Source organism: Arvicanthis niloticus, chromosome 4 (assembly GCF_011762505.2).
Source record: "Arvicanthis niloticus isolate mArvNil1 chromosome 4, mArvNil1.pat.X, whole genome shotgun sequence".
Lineage (NCBI taxonomy): Eukaryota > Metazoa > Chordata > Mammalia > Rodentia > Muridae > Arvicanthis > Arvicanthis niloticus.
Genome location: NC_047661.1, coordinates 30,861,104 through 30,880,536, shown reverse-complemented (window position 1 = coordinate 30,880,536; position 19,433 = coordinate 30,861,104). Strand labels below are relative to the sequence as shown.

General features: G+C 34.7%; 1 pseudogene; it reads right to left on the bottom strand.

Annotated features, from left to right (window-relative positions):
- Positions 1-16,093: 16,093 nt before the first annotated feature.
- On the bottom strand, positions 16,094-17,500 carry LOC117706841 (microfibrillar-associated protein 1 pseudogene; annotated as a pseudogene).
- Between the last annotated feature and the right edge of the window lie 1,933 nt (positions 17,501-19,433).

Here is a 19,433-nt window from a genome sequence, read left to right as displayed (position 1 = left end):
GATGTCATGTGCTCTGCAGAACCATCTTCCATGTCCCTGCAAAATATCCATGTGTCTCTCAGTTTCCTCAGATAGATACTGTGGCCTGTCCTGGCAGGCCCAGGTATTTGGAATAGAAAAATAGTTTTTATAATTTTAATGCATTTCATTATGTTTCAAAATTTGCAAAGGTAATTTGATACACTTATATTTTACTGTTCCTTCTAGTTTATCACATGAAACTTAATATCCATTAAAATTATCATAATCATATACCAGAATATATTTTAAAAGTTGAAAATAATACCTTTAGGTTGTTTTTATTCCTCTATCAACAAAATCCATTCCATTGTGTTATAAAATAGGTAAAACATTTTTCTTTAAGGAAAAACTAAGCACAAATTTTCATGTGTAATCCCTCTATTTTATGGTATGAGAAATATTCCCTCTGCTGCTACAGTGAGATGCTAATGAATGCTAGTTGCCTGAAGCTCTGTGTTGACCAGGTCAGCAAGAAGGAAAGGGGGAAAAATCTTATCTTAAAACACTTCTTGTAGTTACAAAGACTTGCTCAGAATGGAGAAAGGGTTATTCACAGAAAGATAATTAACCTTTGTTGAAATAGAAAAATAAATAAAACAAATCTTGAATCAAGTATTTGATGATAAAAGTATATTTTACCTACAGCAGAAACATTTAGATTAATAAGAATTAAATCCTCTATGAAAAGTGAAATTTTGCACGTGATTTTTAATACCCTTTAAAACACTATAGGTGTTTACCATGATGCAAGCATATATGGAGAGCAGTGTGTAAGGATGGGGAGGTCTTTCTTCCATTGTGACCACCTGGGCCCTGAGACTTTAAAAAAAAGTGGTTGATTGACAGCTTTCAATTCGAAGTCATTTCTGCTGTGCTGTAATTATGCTTTTTTGCTGTCAGACATTCAGTAGTGATTTGTCACCTACACCAGTCATTTTCAGAGATGCTCCAGGCCATGCAGGACTTAATACACAGGGCCAGAGTTTCACCTGTTAGTACAGTCTGAAGAGAGGCTTCACATCACCATTGAGGAGGGTGATGTAAGTATAAAAAAGGTGATCATATGGAGCTCCTCCGAACCAATAAATGCCTTGCTAATAAATACGTCAAAGGAATAAGGAGAAGAAATTATCTAGTAACATGAGACTAAGGGATATTACATTTTGCACAAACAGATAAGGAGATAATACATATTGGTGAAGAATCATTTTTGCCTATTTTCTAAGTATTTGTAGAGAAAAATTTCATGAATGGAAGAAATTTACCAAAACTGTACACACACACACACACACACACACACACACACACACACACAGAGTAAGTTGAACAATGAATTTACAATAAAATTGAAAGGATGAATTTGTCTCTTTGGAATGAAAAAGAACATGGACATACTGAAAATGTTTTAAATTTCTTTTGTTAAATGTTTCTATTTTTATTTGAATTAATTTATTTATTTTTGGGTTTTCAAGATACAGTTTGTCTGTGCAGCTCTGAAACTCACTCTTAAGATCCCGCTAGCCTAGAACTCAGAGATCTGCTTGGTCCTTCCTTCCTATTGCTAAGATTAAAGGCATATGCCACCCCAGCTTAAGAAACTTAAAATGTGTTATATTTTAAACGTTATTTTATGTAAGCCAAACAATATATTGCTACACACTAAGTTCAGCACAGTATTAATGAGTAGAACACACTTTCAATTTAGCTTTTCAGAAAACTAATCACTCTAAAACATTTTATGTGCTGAAATAACATGGTTTTTTTTTTTATTATGTAATTACTGGGCATGCCAGGGGAAAGTCCTCTGGGCACTTTCATGATTCTCATGTGTGCAATAGACTAGAGCTCTGAAGAGATTCACCAATGAGATACCAATACACATTTCTTTTTATCTTTTCTCTGGAAAATTTGTGAGTTTTCCTTTGGAAAATATTTAGAGATTATAAGATTGTTTGGATGACAGCATGAATCATTTCAATAATAATACTCATTGATCCATGCCTATGATCACTATAATCCGAACTGTAAAAGTGACTTAAAGTATCCACTTATAAATTGGAGAGCTATTTCATAAAGTAAAAAGCTGGGATTACTATAATAGTAACATATATATGTATATATATATATATATATATATATATATATATATATATATGGATGAATATTTATTATTTACAAAATAAACTGGGATCCTCAAGGTACATTCACTATTATTTCTAACAATGCAATTGTGATTGATTTTTAAACTGCAATAATAATTATTAACCATATGCTTTAGAGTCAACAATTTAAATTATTCAAGTGAAGAATTTCATTTCTTTTTACTTCCCTTTTTGCAAAATTATAGCTAACTTACATAAAGAAAATGGAAGATTAAATGGAATGTATTCTCCAATGACACGTACATATGACAGATAAATTAATATTTGGAACCACAGTTAGCTAAGAAAAAAGGGAATCCTTCCAAAATTCAAAGCAGTTTTTCCTGCCTATCCCACAAATAGCCTAGTGAGAGTGTTCAGCCACAGAAACAGTGCTGAAGCAGTAAAGTATATGCCATTATGAAGTCACGCATATGCCTGTGAAACAGAAATATAGTAAGGTTAGTAACTGTAACTCAAATCTGAAATTTTAAGTTTATGGGAAGTAAAGCTGAAAGAAAATAACTTAAAGGATATAACTTGCATCCACTTTTTACATAAAGATAATTTTCAGGGTTGATTTTCATTTTTAAATGACTAATAAATAATTAAAGGAATTAGCATAAGGAAAAATTCATGCATAGCTACAAATTTTCTTTTGTGAGGAAAGGGTGTTTGTTTTTAGAATTTTAAGTATTATTTATACTTCATTTTGTTTTCTATGTATGTTTAAAGGTGTTTGAAATCATTTAAAGCCATCTAATTGAACCACTAGAAACCAGATTAAACCCAAAGGCAGATGATACAGATATATTCTTCATTGGTAAACTAACAGACATAAATACATGAGTAAAAGCAGGAAAATCAATGAGGCCACTACAAAGCAAACAAAATGTGTGCAGCAAACAATATTGGGGAGGAATGGGCAAAGTGAGAGAGAAGACCAAGGCCAACTGTTAATGTCTGCTGACAGGCAAACATTAATGGTTCAGAGCAATAAAATTTTACAATGGGCTCTCCCTTTTTAAAGTTATTGATTTTCATATTCTCTTATCTTTATTGCATGACAAAAGACATCAAAATTATATTGCTGGCACTTATGCCATTTAAATATCCACACTTTTCTTGGAGGAAATAAGAAACCAATAGTAGACTTAATTCCATTAAATGCTCAAGTAGTTCTTTAAACAAAATTAAAGTGAATAAATACAGTGGGTAAGAGTGCTGCTTCAGTGGTATCAGACCACATGTTTTGAGAGTGACCTCGGTGCATTCATGCATTTTGCTGTATGCTTTTTTGTGTTAATTCTAGAAAACCTCAGAATTTTTGTAGTCTCAAAGAATACTTTCTGGAAAGTAGATTATTATTTTTTTGTTTTGTTTTGTTTTTAAGATTATTGGGTTTGAATTTCTATAGATACAGATATTTCAGAATTTAGAATTGTTAGAAACATTACTGATAACAAACAAATAGAGATACAAACTTTACAGGGCTTTATTAGGTATTTCATTAGGTATATGTAGCACTAGACACACATAGGACAAAACCTTAAATATTTTCTTTAAAACTTGGCATTTAATGTCCTTATGTGCAAGCTGTTCAGATATTTAAAGAAATGTTATTGATATGTTTAGACCCTATATAATTTATTATTTTATTTTAGAGACAGCCTTTGTTAAAGGGATAAAATCTGTATATCTTATATGCATGTAAACAATATGCATACGCTTAATACATCTCTTTTATTCACTAATATTATCACAAAGATCTTTCCAGTTTCTAATAATGTCCTCTAAAATAACAGCAACAAAGAAGATACAGTTGTTTGTAATTGCAGAATTACATATTACATATTTATATTATATATCACATATTTATTATTATATATTTGTATGTAATAACTATATAATATACTATATATTTTTATATTATAATATATAATATACTATGTACTTACATATAATATATAATGTATTATATATTTATATTTAGTTGCATGTATGCAGAATATATAAGGGATAGATTTGTCATTTAGTAGAGATATCAAATTCATTAAGAAAAAATATACTACAAATTTAGTAGTATTTTGAGTAGTTATTTTTACAGACATTTCAAGTCTGTTAAAAACTGTTTTAAAAACTACAATATTTTCCTAATATGTTTTTTTTTTTTTTTTATAAAATCATGTATGGGTACAAACCAAAATAAAAAAACATGGATTTTAAGGCTACTAAGAAGTTCCAATTTTTCTTCATAATATTATTTGTCTCTATATATTTTTAATGAATATAATTTTGTACAATACATTTTAGGCTCCTCTATATTCTTAAAGTTCCATATAAAATGCCTATGCCCATCAAAATAAATTTGAACTTCTTATATATTGGAATTGTACCGAATAATTGCCAAGACTAAAAGTTACCATTCAACTTATAATGGAGGGCCTCTACTGTGTCTTGAAGTAATTTGTCTAGATTGAAATGCTTAGCACTTTCTGAAAAACACTTTTGATGAGTATATTGGCAATCTCAGGACATTTCAAATTAAGTCAGTGTGAGATAGGAACTTTTACTTTCTCCTCTGTACCTGTCAGAACACATTTAGAATGTGTTATATTCTGTGCAATACCTATCCTCAGAAACCTCTCACCCTGGAGGAAAACAATAGTCTCAGAGAAGAGGATTGCATTCGCCAGCCATTTGACCCGACAGTCTCCCCTATAAAGTGCATACAAAAATAACTGGCTTGCCCTTCTCACAGAGTTTCTATGAACACCAAACAAGATATATACTCCATGTAGCCAATGTATATTTAGAAAGTAAAGCTGCCTTGCAGTGAAAGTTAACTTTGCAGGGATATAAGTCTCCAGTGAAGACAAAGAAGACAAAGCCTTTCTTCCTACTTAACACTTAATCTGCATCTTATTAATTAGAACCTTGATTGTCCTAGGATACATTGCTACTTTTTATTATTATATAGTAGCTACTTCAGAGAACAGTAATCAGGAAATGTTAACAGTTATTTATATAAAATGGTAGTAGATTTATGTGTATGGTTGAAGTATATGTGAGAATATCTATGTAGTGTATTTAAATAATATAGAAATTTTCTATTGAATTATTTTCTATAAAGAAAACAAATCAGGTTACAATGTGTGTCTGTTAACTCTCACATCTTACCCTACAGGTTAAAAAAGGTTTTATATTTCTACAGTGAGCAAGCCAAGTTAAAGAAGTGACTATTGAATTTCTGTCATGAAAACCACTTACACAGTCATACCCTTATTGGCTTAATCTGAAATTCCGAATGACTATCCTTTGTAACACTCAGGTTATCCTAAACTACACCTTTCCTTTGCAGGTATTCATGCAATTGCCACCACAGTAATGCACAAATGTCAGAGGCTTTGGAAATGTGTAGCTGAATAACTCATACTGGCCTTCCAATGAACTGTGAATTGAGGGCACTTCTAAAATATTCTAAGAATGTTTTGCATGCCAATGTCTTTGAAATGCTTATAATCCTAAGAACTCAATGAATTTTCCTGTTTCTTTGATGTTAATTCCTTGTGCCTATGTAATGAAAGTATCACAGTCTTTAATAAGTTGAACGTAATATTTCTCATTGACACATTTACAACCAAACTTCAGGTCCCATTTTGTATCATTTAAAAAGACTTTCACCAGTTTTATGTATATTGAAAAGATGGAAAAGGCTGTATAAAAAAGGATTTTTTTTTTTTACATTTAATGAGTGACTGTCAGCTACTTAATGCATTAAAGGATTATCTCTCATGGGTAGTTCTTTTTTTAAAAAAAAATCTGTTAATTTGGTTTCGTTCCCAAGAAAGATTATTTCCACATGAGATGTACAAATTTCATCCTCACTCTGCATGAAATTAGTGTTACCACTAGGGATGGGTGAGCTTTATTCTGAAGAAAATTAGCTTCATTAAAACTAAGCTTTCTTTCAAAAAAGAAATAAAAACTTACATATCTTCTGAATGACTAGGCAAGTGAGTTCAGATAGCAATGCACATTTTTTGTAGCATATTTTCCAGTTTTGACCAGTCACAAAGATAAGATACATCTGTCCACTGAACAAAGGCAGTGCTTCTCTCTCTAACACACCTCAGTTAAACTCCTGGGTAAGTAGAAGACAAACATACTAGGTGACTAACACAGAAAAGCAAAACATGAAAGATTTGTAATATAAATTATGAACGTTGTAAGAGTGGTAAATGAGCTTTTAAGGAGAAAAATAAGGAACGAAAAGACACACGTTAGACTATTTCTGCTGTTGGCTTTACTTGGGCATCTGTAATTTTTGAACTAGGGCTAAAAATTCTTGATATTTTCTCCTTTCATACTAGTATGCCTATGGGTCTTATCCATGAAGAAATCATGCTTAGTCAGACATGTTTCTTACACTTCATGGATGAAGTTTCTTTGTCATTTCTAGGAAACCCAAACTCACAGTAAACTTTCCAATACTTTCCTCTTATAATCTTTTTAGGCCCCTCTTCTGTAATGTTCCATGATCTTTAGCTCTCAAAGTTGTGTTGTAGATGCCTTAGTTTGTTGTGGCTTCCACAACTATGCATTTTGATAAGTGTGGGTTTTGTTGTAATTGTCTCACCTGTTACAAGAGATTTCCTTGATAATGAATAAGAATGAAATTTATCTGTAACTTTAGGAACAAATAAATATGTATAATGTAGTTAGGGGTTATGCTAGTTCAGTAAAATGGTGGTTATAGTTTCTTTTCCAGAATCCATGACTTCACTAGCACTGTGTAGTTGGCTGTTTTCGGTACCTGACATGGCCTTCATCTTGTTATTGCATCTTAAGTCCAATTAGAGAGGTGTTGGTTACTGCCAAGTTATTAATGTCTCTCCTGATTCATACATACCATGTCTAGGTAGGAATATTTATTGCTTCCCTCCTTTCAAAGCTTAAACTGTACCTTATGGTACCATAAAAAGTGGTTGTCAATGAGAATACTTTCAGACCAGCTACAATTCAGGTCCTCTGGGTCCTATGTCAGGAGTGGATGGTGTCTCTAGCAAATTCATCTCCAGTGAAGAACACAACAATAATTATCTTATACAAATTGTCAGAATTGAAAATTTATACAGATAAGAAATTTTCTCAGGACTGACCCAGATTTGTGTGCTCAGGCATGCACAGTTAATTATGAAAAGCTATCAGTTCAAAGAGAGCAAGAAGACATACCTGGGAAGGTTGGAAGAGGAAGACAAACAGGGAGAATATGTAACTATAGAATAATTAAAATATTTGTAAAAGAACAAAAAGTAACTTTAGCAATGAAGAACAAGAATTTAATGCTGAACACTTTGTATAGGGTTACCATGTAGTAGTTCTTTAGTAGTTCTGAGATTCAGCCATAATAAAATACAGATAACATGATGTGAAATAAATAGCTTGTGTTTATGTACTTAGGAATATATACATATATACTTACATAAGCATGTAATAATAATTAATAAAAACAGGAAGCCATAAATATTAAATTGAGCAAGGAAGGTTTTGAATGGAAGAAAAGAGGAGAAGATTATATAATTGTACTCTCAAATTAAAGTAATTTTTCTATTGATGTATTGGTGAAACTTGTACTTCTTAGATAATTATATCCTAATATTTATCATTTTTATTAAAAACAACTCATGGAAATGAGAATTTTTCTCACTTTGATTGAGCTTACTAGGCAAGACACCATGACTCAGCAAGTCAAATATCTATAGAATGCCATAGCTGTGGAAGCATAAACTGTTGTGGCAGATTCCAAGCTGAGCAAGCAGGAGCAATGAGAGATAATATGCGTGTTGAATTATATGTGAAACAAAAGTGGATGGAGAGATGAGGATTCATCAAATTAGTTTGGAACAAAACAAACTATTCTTGTGAAAACACTCATATTTGAAACATATATTTCTTTTAGATAGCACAGAGAGAAGCCTCCTATATCTTCCAAATACTCTACATTTAGAAATTTCTAGACAAGAAAAAGAAAGAAAGGAAAGAAAGGAAAGAAAGGAAAGAAAGAAAGAAAGAAAGAAAGAAAGAAAGAAGGAAGAGAGGGAGGTAGGGAGGGACGGACAGATGGAGGGAGAGAGGGGTGGGAAAGAGAGAGGGAGGGAGGGAAGGAAGGAAGGAAGAAAAATGAAAGGAACACAAAACAAGCAAACAAAAAAGAATCACAGAATAAACTGTTTTGATTCACAAGTTCCATCTCCTGGAACCATTGTACACTACAGCCCACAAATATGCATTGAAATTATAACTCTATATGAGGAAAAAAGAGAGATGTAGGTCAATTCCTGGCCAAGAGAAAGTTTTTCATAATGAATAAATGAGAGAATGCATCTTTCAGAAGGCACATGTGTGTATATTCACATGTTATTTTGATTAAGAAATAAAATAATAACAGAAACAAATTTAATGAATTAGACATTTGACACAGCTTGAGTAATCTGAGACTGGGCTTATATTTTTAAATTTAGGTCACAGTCCAGTGTTTTCTACCTGAATCAAATGCTGAAGTAAAACTTTCATAAATGACAGGTTGAACACCTTTTTGTTTTATTCATAAAATACACACCTTGACATGAACTCAATTTTAATTAATTAATTCATTATTAACAATGAATAAATTAACATTTTTGCATTCCTACCACAGTTTACCATCCCTGCTCTCCTCCTAGTCCCTGCTCAATACTTCCCCTCTTCGCCTCTGCCTCTCTCAACCCACTCCTCATCTATTTCTCTTCAGAAAGGGGCAGGCCTCCCATGGTTCTTAACAGCCATTGGATATGTTCTGTGGAGGGGGTGCAGCCCCAGGAGTCAGACAGGTTTCAGGAGAGAAGACAAACATCAAGCAGTGGGAGTAATGGATGATGCATCAGGGACCATTGGTGGGAGAATCTTGCATCTGTGACTGAGTAACCACCAGGATAATTCTTTATACAGTTTCAGCAAAAGACACAAAATTATCATATCAAAAGAAATAATGATTGTATCATTTTGTCTCTGGGCAAGTGTTGCAAGTACAGAGAGAATAGTTATTACCAGTCTCAAATCATTTTAGGCTATGTAAGCATTTATGACATAGGACATTCAATTCTTCAGTAAAGTGAAACATTAAACAGAAAATTATCTGAGTCACTCTAGACAAATTCCTAATCTTTGAGTAATGCACAGTGGTTGAAGTATAACTTGTGAGTTAGCCTAGTTTAAAAGTTTGAAAGCCCTCAGTCTGCAGGTTGATCTATTCATTTATTTTCTCCTTGTATATTAGTTAAAAGATCTCACAGTAACTTAATGTGATAGTCTCCTTATGATTGCTAAATTTTATATTTCTTTCATATTAGTTTACCCACACACACATACATACATATGGATTGTTTTTAGCACACTAACTTTTTTTTATTTTGTTTTTTGTTTTTGTTTTGTTTTTCGAGACAGGGTTTCTCTGTACAGCCCTGGCTGTCCTGGAACTCACTGGAGACCAGGCTGGCCTCAAACTCAGAAATCCAACCGTCTCTGCCTCCCAAGTGCTGGGATTAAAGGCATGCGCCACCACCACCACCCGGCAGCAAACTTTGTTGTTAAGTTTTTATTTTCTGGAGGCAATGTCCAGTAGACTACATACAGGAGGAACCCTGTAATCTGTTCTGAAGCCAAGTCTATTTTTTTTTTTTTAGTTTGTTTAGGGGTAGGTATGCCAAGAGACCTCTGGGGATATTGAAGTTTTTGTGCTTTTCACAGTCTACATGCAAGGAAGTCTCTTAGGGTCAGATATGGTTAATGTAAAATCTCCCCTACAAATACAACAGGTAGATATCAGAAACCCAAAGTGAAAAAACATCACTGTGGCAATTAGAGTCACCTTTCCTGGACCATATCAACAGCTGTGCTGGGTTTATGGCTTCCTTCTTTATTTTCACTACTCATGGCTGTACCACATATCAAGTTGCAATAAGATGAGGCACCTCGTCTTCTATTAAGGCTAGCTGAAGAAATCCAGTAGCAAAGGATCCCAAAATCAGGCAAGAGTCACGAACATTCCCTGCTCCCACTTATGGGAGTATCACAAAAAGACAAAGCTACACAACTCTAACACATATGCAGAGGGCCTGGGTGAGGCACATGCAGGTTTTTTGAATGTCAGTTCAATCTCAGTGAGCCACTATAAACTCAGGTCTGTTCATTCTATGAGTTTTTTTGGAATGTCTTTGACCACTCTGGCTTGTATAATCCTGCCCTGGCCATTTTCTGAAGGATTACATGAGTTTTGATTGTTTGCCTGTGAGTCTCTGCATCTGTTTCCATCATTTGCTGAGTAAAGCCTCTCTGATGACAATTGGCAGTAATCCATGAGAATAGCAGATTATGAATAGGAATCATTTTATTGACTTTTTTCCAGTACATTTTGGTACTACTTTTTGTCTCTGTGTTCTGGCTCTCCAGGAAATATCAAAACGTCATGTCAAGGGTTTCAAGATAGAGTAGCCATTTGTTGGCCATTCCCACAATTCCTGTGCCATACATACCCAAGCACATATTTTAGGTAGGAGAAATTGTAGGTCAAAGGATTTTTGGCTGGGTTAGTGTCCGCATCCCTCCATTGGAAGTCTTACCTAGTACATAGGGAGTGGCTGATTCAGTTTCCATATCTCCCATTGTTAGGATTGTTAGGTAGTGTCACTCTTATAGATTCCTAGGAATTTCCATTACATTAAATTTGTAGCTTATCCTATAGATTCACCCCTGTCCCCCAATTCCACTTCTGTCTTCCAGTAGTCTCTATATTCATCCTCCCCAAACCTGATCCCTACTGATTCCCACTTTCCTATCAAGACACCTCTACCATCCACAAACATTGCCTATTCTATTTCTTCTTCACAGTGAGATTAATTTGTATTCCCCTAGCCCAAGCCTTCTTTGATACTTAACATCTCTAAGTCTGGATTCTAGTAGCATAGGTATCCTTTACCGTGTGGCTAGTATCCACTTATAAGTAAGTACATACCATGTTTCTCTTTATAGATCTGAGTTACCTCACTCAATAATTTTTTTTCTCGTCAGTCCATTTGCCTGTGAATTTCATGGTACCATTTTTATAACAGCTGAGTTATACTCCATTGTGTAAATGTAACACATTACCTTTATTCTTTGGTTGAGGGGCATGTAGATTGTGCCCAGTTTCTGATTCATTTGAATAAGATGCTATTAACATAATTGAGCAAGTGTTCTTGTTGTACAGTGCAGCATCCTTTGCATATATGCCTAGAAATGGTATAGCTGGATCTTGAGGTAGGTCTATTCCAAAATTTCTGAGAAAATGCCATAATGATTTCCAAATAGTTATAAAAGTTTGCACTCTCACCAGCATTGGAGGAGTGGGGAATTTTATTTTCCTTATGTTCAAAAATCCAAATACCAGGCATGTAATAATTACAATGTTACATTACAGTTATTGTTTTATTTCAAAGCTAATGGATTTGAGTTAATTATCATTTAACCAAAAAAAGAAATTATAATTCAAATATTACCTTTTATTACAATTGTTTTTTAAATAGTAGTTGCAGTAGGAGGATTAATGATCAATATTTTGGGTTTTGATATCAGATCAGAACAAAATGTAACATATTTTTACAAGTAGTAACTGGATTATAAAAGCTTAGAATAGCTATATGAAAAATGTGTGAGTAGGTTCCCAATTCATTTAAAAACTATTCTATGTAGGATCTGCAGTCTTGTGAATCTTTAAAAGCATGTGATGTAGTATAAGAAAATGAGGAGATAGCGTTCTAGCATGAAAATTGTTGTACATTTTCTACTCGTGTCAAGAGCTGGAAACTAATGAAAGACAGATTTTCAGCCTAAAATGCCAATGAAAGTACTTACCTTTGACAGTGTCTTCCTTGCTCCTCCAGCTGTCTGCAGAAGCTATTCTTCTGTTATTATAAACATTTCACAATGACATTCTCAGTGATTCTTAATCTGTCATCTATTATTAGCCTCTGCAAGACTTAGAATCCCAGCAGATCTGTGTCTCATCTATCATGTTTTCAAGTGCGAGGAGTCTTTCTAACACAGAAGAGTTCTTATCCTTAAATTCAGCAAGAGTACAGGAAAAAGGCATTGAAAGAGGCAACTTGGTATTCTCTACTCTTCAAATTTAGATAGGATACCTATCTGCTAGATGATCTGTAAGTGACTAACATCTAGCAAAAGAAAAAATTATGACACGTGTTTTTACGGTGCAATACCCTGGCTCAATATGTATTCACAGCACGATAGTAAACATAGACTGATTCCCCCAGGGTACTAATTGTTTCTACATAATGGGAATTAAAAGTGTAGCATGTGTATACCTGTATGATATGTATTCTAATATGTGCTGCATATGCACATACAAGAACCGTATTTGCACATACAAGGCTGCAGTCTGCAATTCTCTATGGAAAGAATATTTATTCTAGTAAACACTGTGTGTGAATTAAGGGGGATCCTCTGAAACAAGTGGAGCCTGGCTACTTAAAGGTATTTTCTAAGACAAGTCTTAAAGTGCTTCACTTTCTATGATTATGGTTACACAAAACCAGGTCAATCATAAATCTTTAAGTAGCAACTGGACATTTAGGGTCTCTCAAACTTAAAAGACTGCATTATATAGGGTCATCCAGAATATTTAGTGAATAGAGACACTTGCTTCTTATAATAACATATAGCCAGGCACATATACACATGTACACATACATGTCTTCATATATTAAATAAAAAATATTCTCATTGTGAACGTAATGAGCTTTCTTAATGAACAAGACTTGAGGTTTGTTAAAATCAACCTGAATAGAATAAGGTAATGTAAATCTAAGAGAGTGTCTGTAGCATAGCCAGATTCCTACTGTTGGGGCACATGGTCACATCTAGGACCAAAAAGTGATTCTTCAAAATTAAATACACACATATGCGTAGGTATGTTTTTAAACAGACAAATAAACATGCACACACACACACACACACACACACACACACACACACACGGATTAAGTTTATTTCTCTGTGTTTAGTAATTAGTTCTTTTTAGAATTTGTTTTACACGTATTTATATTGTTTGTGTATACAGGTCAGGGAGTAACTTTAGTGAGTTGGTTCTGTCCTTATACCTCGTAGGTTCCACAGTTTGATAACAAGTTGTAGGGCTTGGCATGAAACAGCTTTACCACTAAGTCTTCTGGTCAGGTGGTATATTTGTTCATCTAAGACTCGGAAGTTTTCAGGATATCACGTGAAGAGACATATTTTGACTAGTTTGGGGTATTTGTCGATCATAGATGGCTTATGTCATAAGTAAAAGGAATTAATTATTTGCCTTGACTCATCCAAGTATATACCAGTGGCATATTTCAATTTATTGGGTCTATTATAATAAAGGACATTTAGTAGCTGACTAATTCTTACAAATTACATTTTAGTTTCCTTGCTAAAAATTCCAAGTGTGTTTTACAGAGATTGAGATCTTAGCAGGGTTGTGAAACTAGCAAGATTATGAGTGTCTGGAAAAGCAGGACTAGTATTTTGTTTGCTTGTTTGGTTGTTGTTTTCATCTTCTGGTTTCTTCTTCCATTTTTTTCTTTAAGGTGTTAAAATTTTATTATACAAGCCTTTACTCTTTTGATTAGTGTTTCTCCGAAGATTATTTTGAGGTTATTGTGAAAGTATCTTTTGGTAATTTCTATTTAAGTACCTTCGTCATTTACATTTAGAGAGGTTACTAAATTTTGTATGTTAGTTTTGTACCATGCTACATTGCTGAAAGGGTCCATCAGAACATAGAAATTTACTGGCAATGTTTTTAGAATTTTTTATTTGTAACTCATATCTACAAATATTGCTTTATTCTTGCTACTCCTCAGTCTCACTAGCCAGTTCCTCTATCTTGTTTTGGGGACTGGTATTAAATCAAACTTCTTCCAATGTATACTAATATCTCGATACTCTCTAGGGAGCTACCAGAATTCAGCCTAGATTGAAACTGTAAAGATAGTTAGCTTTGTAGACCAAACCACTACTAGAGTCTCACTCTTTCTGTTGTGAGACAGCCACTATTGGACTACCTAGACTACACTTGTCTTGTTCCCACCAGGTAGGACCTTCATGTCCTGCTAAGAGTAGCATTTTAAGTGGGTACTGAGCATCCAAAACTTAGGTGTACATATTTGCGCTGTAGGTACTTTACCTATTACATAGTTTCCTTGGTCTTTCACTATGATCTTTGAAGAAACCTCAACAAAACTCAACATGCAGTAGAGGAACCCAATGTCTCATAGAAATGACTATGCTTCAGAAAATCTGTTCTGCTCACCAAGTCCCAGTAAGAATTATTGTCTTTCTTCTTACAACTATGGTATTCTGTACTAAATAACCAGGGCCTTTACTCAATCATGTTTATAAAGTCATCTATACTGTACATTATAAAACTCTCAACATTTATTATGTATATTACATGTATAAAAGTAAACGAATAAATATAAACAGAACCCACTGAGTAAGAGTTGGGGAGCATAAGAGAACTCAAGGGATTGCAAAGATGATGGGGCTAGAGGGAGGAAAGAGAGAAAGAAAATGATCTAATTCTATTAAAATTGTAATTTTATTGCTTTTCCCCTCTGTTATTGCTGCCCCTCCTATTTTTTTCTTCTGTTAGCCAGATATTAGTGGTTCTTTAAAAAGGATGATGTCTTTCCAAGAAGAGTCATAAGGATCGGGCCATGTTCAGCTCTAATACCAAGAGTGTAACCCATTGATGAGAAGTAGGACAAGTTCAAATTGGGCATCTCTCAGGCACTGATCCTGCTGGAAATGAACTCAGATCTCAAGGCTCAGCTGTGAGACTTCAGAGTCACTGTAGGGAAGGAAATTGAATATGGTGGTGATTGAAAACCATCATAATTTTTGTACAAGTTCCTTAGCTTAAATGTTTTTTGAAAACATAAGACTGGCTAATTTGTAAATTGGAGTAAAATTTGATGGAAAGCATGTAGTCTTCACCGGTCAGAGGAGAAGGTAGCCTACGTCACATTAAAAAAAGCCTTTCAGAAAAAAAAAAGCCTTTCAGGAAATAAGCAAAACTGTCTCAGAAAATGCTTTCTGACAGCAGTGTTCAATGCCATCCATCTTGAGAACTGGTCTTCTCAGGTGAAAATGTGGGTAAGAGAATCCAGTGAAATGATAGCAGCTGGCTAATAGTGGCTGAGTTACACAAAGACCAGCAAAACAACGTGGAACACAGAGAAAACTGTTTTCTGGTATGTTAAAATGGTAAATGGTAAAATGTTAAATGGTATGGGCAAGAATGTTAATTTTGAATTTCCAGAGTTCAATTGTTCAGTTTTAAACAAAATCACTAAATAAAATGCCATTCATAGCACACACACACACACACACACACACACACACACACACACACACACACATGCGTGCGCGCACACGCATGCACATAGCACTGATCTCATTGAATTTCATTAAAAATAAAATTTTAATAGCAAAATAAGACTCTCAACATTTATATAAATATATCTTTTTTTGAGATCAAAAAGTATATTTACTTAGGAAAGTAGATTCAACACCCCAAATGCAAAACCAGATTAGACTGAGCATAGATTTCCTGCTAGCCTACTCCTAACCCTAAGGAAGACCTAATGAGCCATCCATTCACATGTCAAGGTATCTGATCCAGGCTGGAAGAACAAACTCAGAATAGTCCCAAGTCAATATGGAAAGCCAAGGTAAAGAAACTTAAGATTTCTCGGGAATAGTTTTAATGGGACACATCTATTCCTAACTGGTTAGTGCTTTTCTGTGGATTTCTCAGTATGAGTTAAAGCCTCTTACAAAGCTCCTTAAACACAAGTTATGACCACAAGTCTGAAAAGCTCTATACAAGAACTATGTATATAATGGTTCAAGAAAATTGAGGACCAGATCCCCAGATCCCCTTGTGTCCCACAGTTGGAATAAGTAGTTGAAGCCAAAGTGGTTTTCCTCTTCTTGGTAGATGGTCATTCAAGTATATCTCATACCACTGCTGCTGTTTGTTAAAGAATTTTGTATTCTGGGCACTCTCTTTGTCCCATACAGAGTCAAGGGAGTAGTATCTTGATCCACAAGGTAGGTGTACTTGATGCGAACAGACTGACCAAAATTCTTAACCTGCATGACTTTTGGAAGAACTGTTTTGTTGAAATGGTCCTCAAGAGTAGGAGCACTAAAATCTCTCTTGTCCACTTCTTCATACTCATTCATGAAGAAGGCACCTCAGTGATAATACTTTTGTAAAAACTTGTATTTGCCTTTCACAGCTTTGTTGGTAATGATTTTGCCATTTGCTCGAAGTTCAGCCTGCCTTTCTTCTTCAGTCAGGTTTCTCCTGTATTCAAGTTCTTTCTCCTTTTCAATTGCTTCTTGGTCCTCCCTTCACCTCTTGATTCTTTTGAGCTCTCCGACTTTCCATGCCTCATACTCCTCATCATCATTTTCATCATCAGTACTGAATGCATCCAGGATGGCTAGGGACCTCTTGTTCTCCTCTAGCTCTTTCTTGGTCTCTTCTTCTACAATCTTACAGGTGTACTTTTGCCACTCCCCAGCCATGCATTTTACTTCCTGTTCCAGTTCATTCTCTCTCAATGCTTCAACTTCTCTCTCTTCAGCTGTCACCTGATCCTTCTTTTGAATGAAGACAGGCTGAAGTCAAGGCTCCATATAAACTTCACTGTGTACTCCTCATGCTCACTCTGAGTAAGACTCCTCCCCTGAACGTCCTTCATCTTCTACCTCCATGACTTCCATCTATTCATTTTTTTTCTCTCCCGTGCTCGATGAAGCATCATGCCATGGTGCCACCTCTTTCTTCATTACCAATTTCTTCCTCCTCTTCCTCACTACTATCTTCTTGGTCCATGTGCCAAGCATCTTCTACTTCTGAGTCATTTTCTCTTACTACTTCTCTGCATTGAGCCAATCTCTTTACCACATCTTCACTAATGTGGTTCTGTAAATGCCAAAATCGGGGTCAATGGATGGATCCTCCTCCTGTTCCTCACGCTCTGCTTCTTGTTCCTTAGCTTTCTTAATGAACTGAAACTCTTCATCCTCTTTATAGATAGAGGCATAATCTTGTCTTTCCAGACACATAACGTTTTATTTCCACTTTTTCCATTGAAATTTCACCTTTCTCGTTGCAAACTGGGGTGACCAGCCATGGACTGAATGGGCAGCTACTTCATGATTGTGCTTGGGCCTGACATGGTGACAGCCGCTGCAGCAGAGACTCTCCAAAATGGACTGAATCCCAACAACAAAGAGCAAGGAACAGAACACGGCTTCCCACCGGTCTTAGCCCAACACTGCTATATATAAATATTTGCAGTGTTAAAAGTATTTTTGTTCTTGATTAAACCTATATATTCTTCAGTCCTCAGCCATTCTCTATCAGTCTTTCACCTTCTGGAAGGTCAAAAATAGAACACTCCTTGTTATGTTAATAGAAAGATTGACAACAAATATATTCATAACTTGGAAGTAATTTGCCAAAGTTTGCTGACATTATATTTAGTTTCATCTCATAACCACGCTGAGTTAGCTATGTACAACATTGTCATGGTCTGCTTACCACACTACAGCAATTTTATGAGGAAAAAAAAAAGAAAAACTACCACAACAAACAAAACCTTCAAATTTGCCAGTTTTTAGCCATTTCGCCATTAAAATTAAACATCAAATTGGTATTATCCTTACATATATTTTATGGGTTTTCTTTCTTCTCTGTATTTTTTTTTTTTTTACAATTTCTTCTTATTTATAGTAAATATTTATATAGTTTCTAGCTGATATTTATCTAATAAAGTTTTAGACTCACCAGAATATTTTAATTGCTTTTTGTATGCTGGAATGTCTGATTTTCAACTTGACTACATCTATAAATGACAAAAATCCAAGCTACTAGGAGGTTCAGTTAAGAACTTTCTTAATCATATTATCTGAAACCAATAACACACTTTAATCTGAGCCACCACTCTTGTGGCAGCCCATACTAACAGATACAGAAGAAGAAAAGATCTGTTTGCCTGTTTTCACACTTGTTTCTAGAGCCAGGATTCAGTTCACCTTGCACAGGATACCAGTGTAGACTTAAGAAAATAGCTCTCCAGGAATTCTCTTGGACTTCAGTCTCAGATTGGGGCTGCAGAAACATCCCATTTGGTTTAAACAACTACTGTATTCTTGGCCTTTCTGTTCTGAGACAGCCATTCTCTACTCACAGAGTATAGCCTAGCATATATAGCTACTCTATCAGTTCTGTTCTTACTAATGTACATATGTAAATCATTCATGAATTCCTGCTCACAGAGTCTAAATCCACATACTGTGTAACTAAAGTTAATTGGAATGCTGACTTGTTTTCAGGTTTGCTTCCTTCTAACCACTCTTCCACATTATTTTCCCGTATAGAATCTAGCATCTCATGCCAGAGTCCACTGCTAAGATGCCATATTGACAAGGGCTTTCCAACATATACACAATTGACTTCTACTAAAGGATTTCCAAACTGGAAGTGGGACTCGGTTTTGTTTGCTACTTACTTTTAATTTGTTTATCCTCAGTCTCTTTGGTAAAGTTAGGATTTCATCAATATATTTTTTAATTGACCTTTGTGGTTGGTGATATAGCTTCATTGACAGAGTTCTAGCCTAACACACACACTTCTCTGTTCATTCTATGATATCACACAAACCACCAGTAGCAGTGGATATGGGGAACCTATACCTTGACACCTGAAAGCAGTAACAGGAGCACTGGTTCATGGTCATCTTCAATTTCACAGCATGATTAAGCCCAGCCTCTGCTAAATGAGAGTTGTCCAAAGTAAAATAGTAATTTTTGTTGAATTGGTGAACTAATAGTAACTGTAGCAGAGAACACAAGGAGTGAGATTTTGCAAATAACATAAAAATCCAAGTTTTCATTAAATGAGTCTCCACTAAGACAATTTAGACAAGTTTGAGAATAATACTGAACTCAAGTATAAGAATATTGTTTTATTTTGTTTGGGAATCCTGTGACTAACAAGGAACCGAAATGGGGATAGGGATGTGCTAGGATGCTGGAGGACCTGTGTTGGATTCCTGGGTCCAACATTGTGGCTGGTGAGAACTTATTTCTCCCAGATTTTCAGTGACC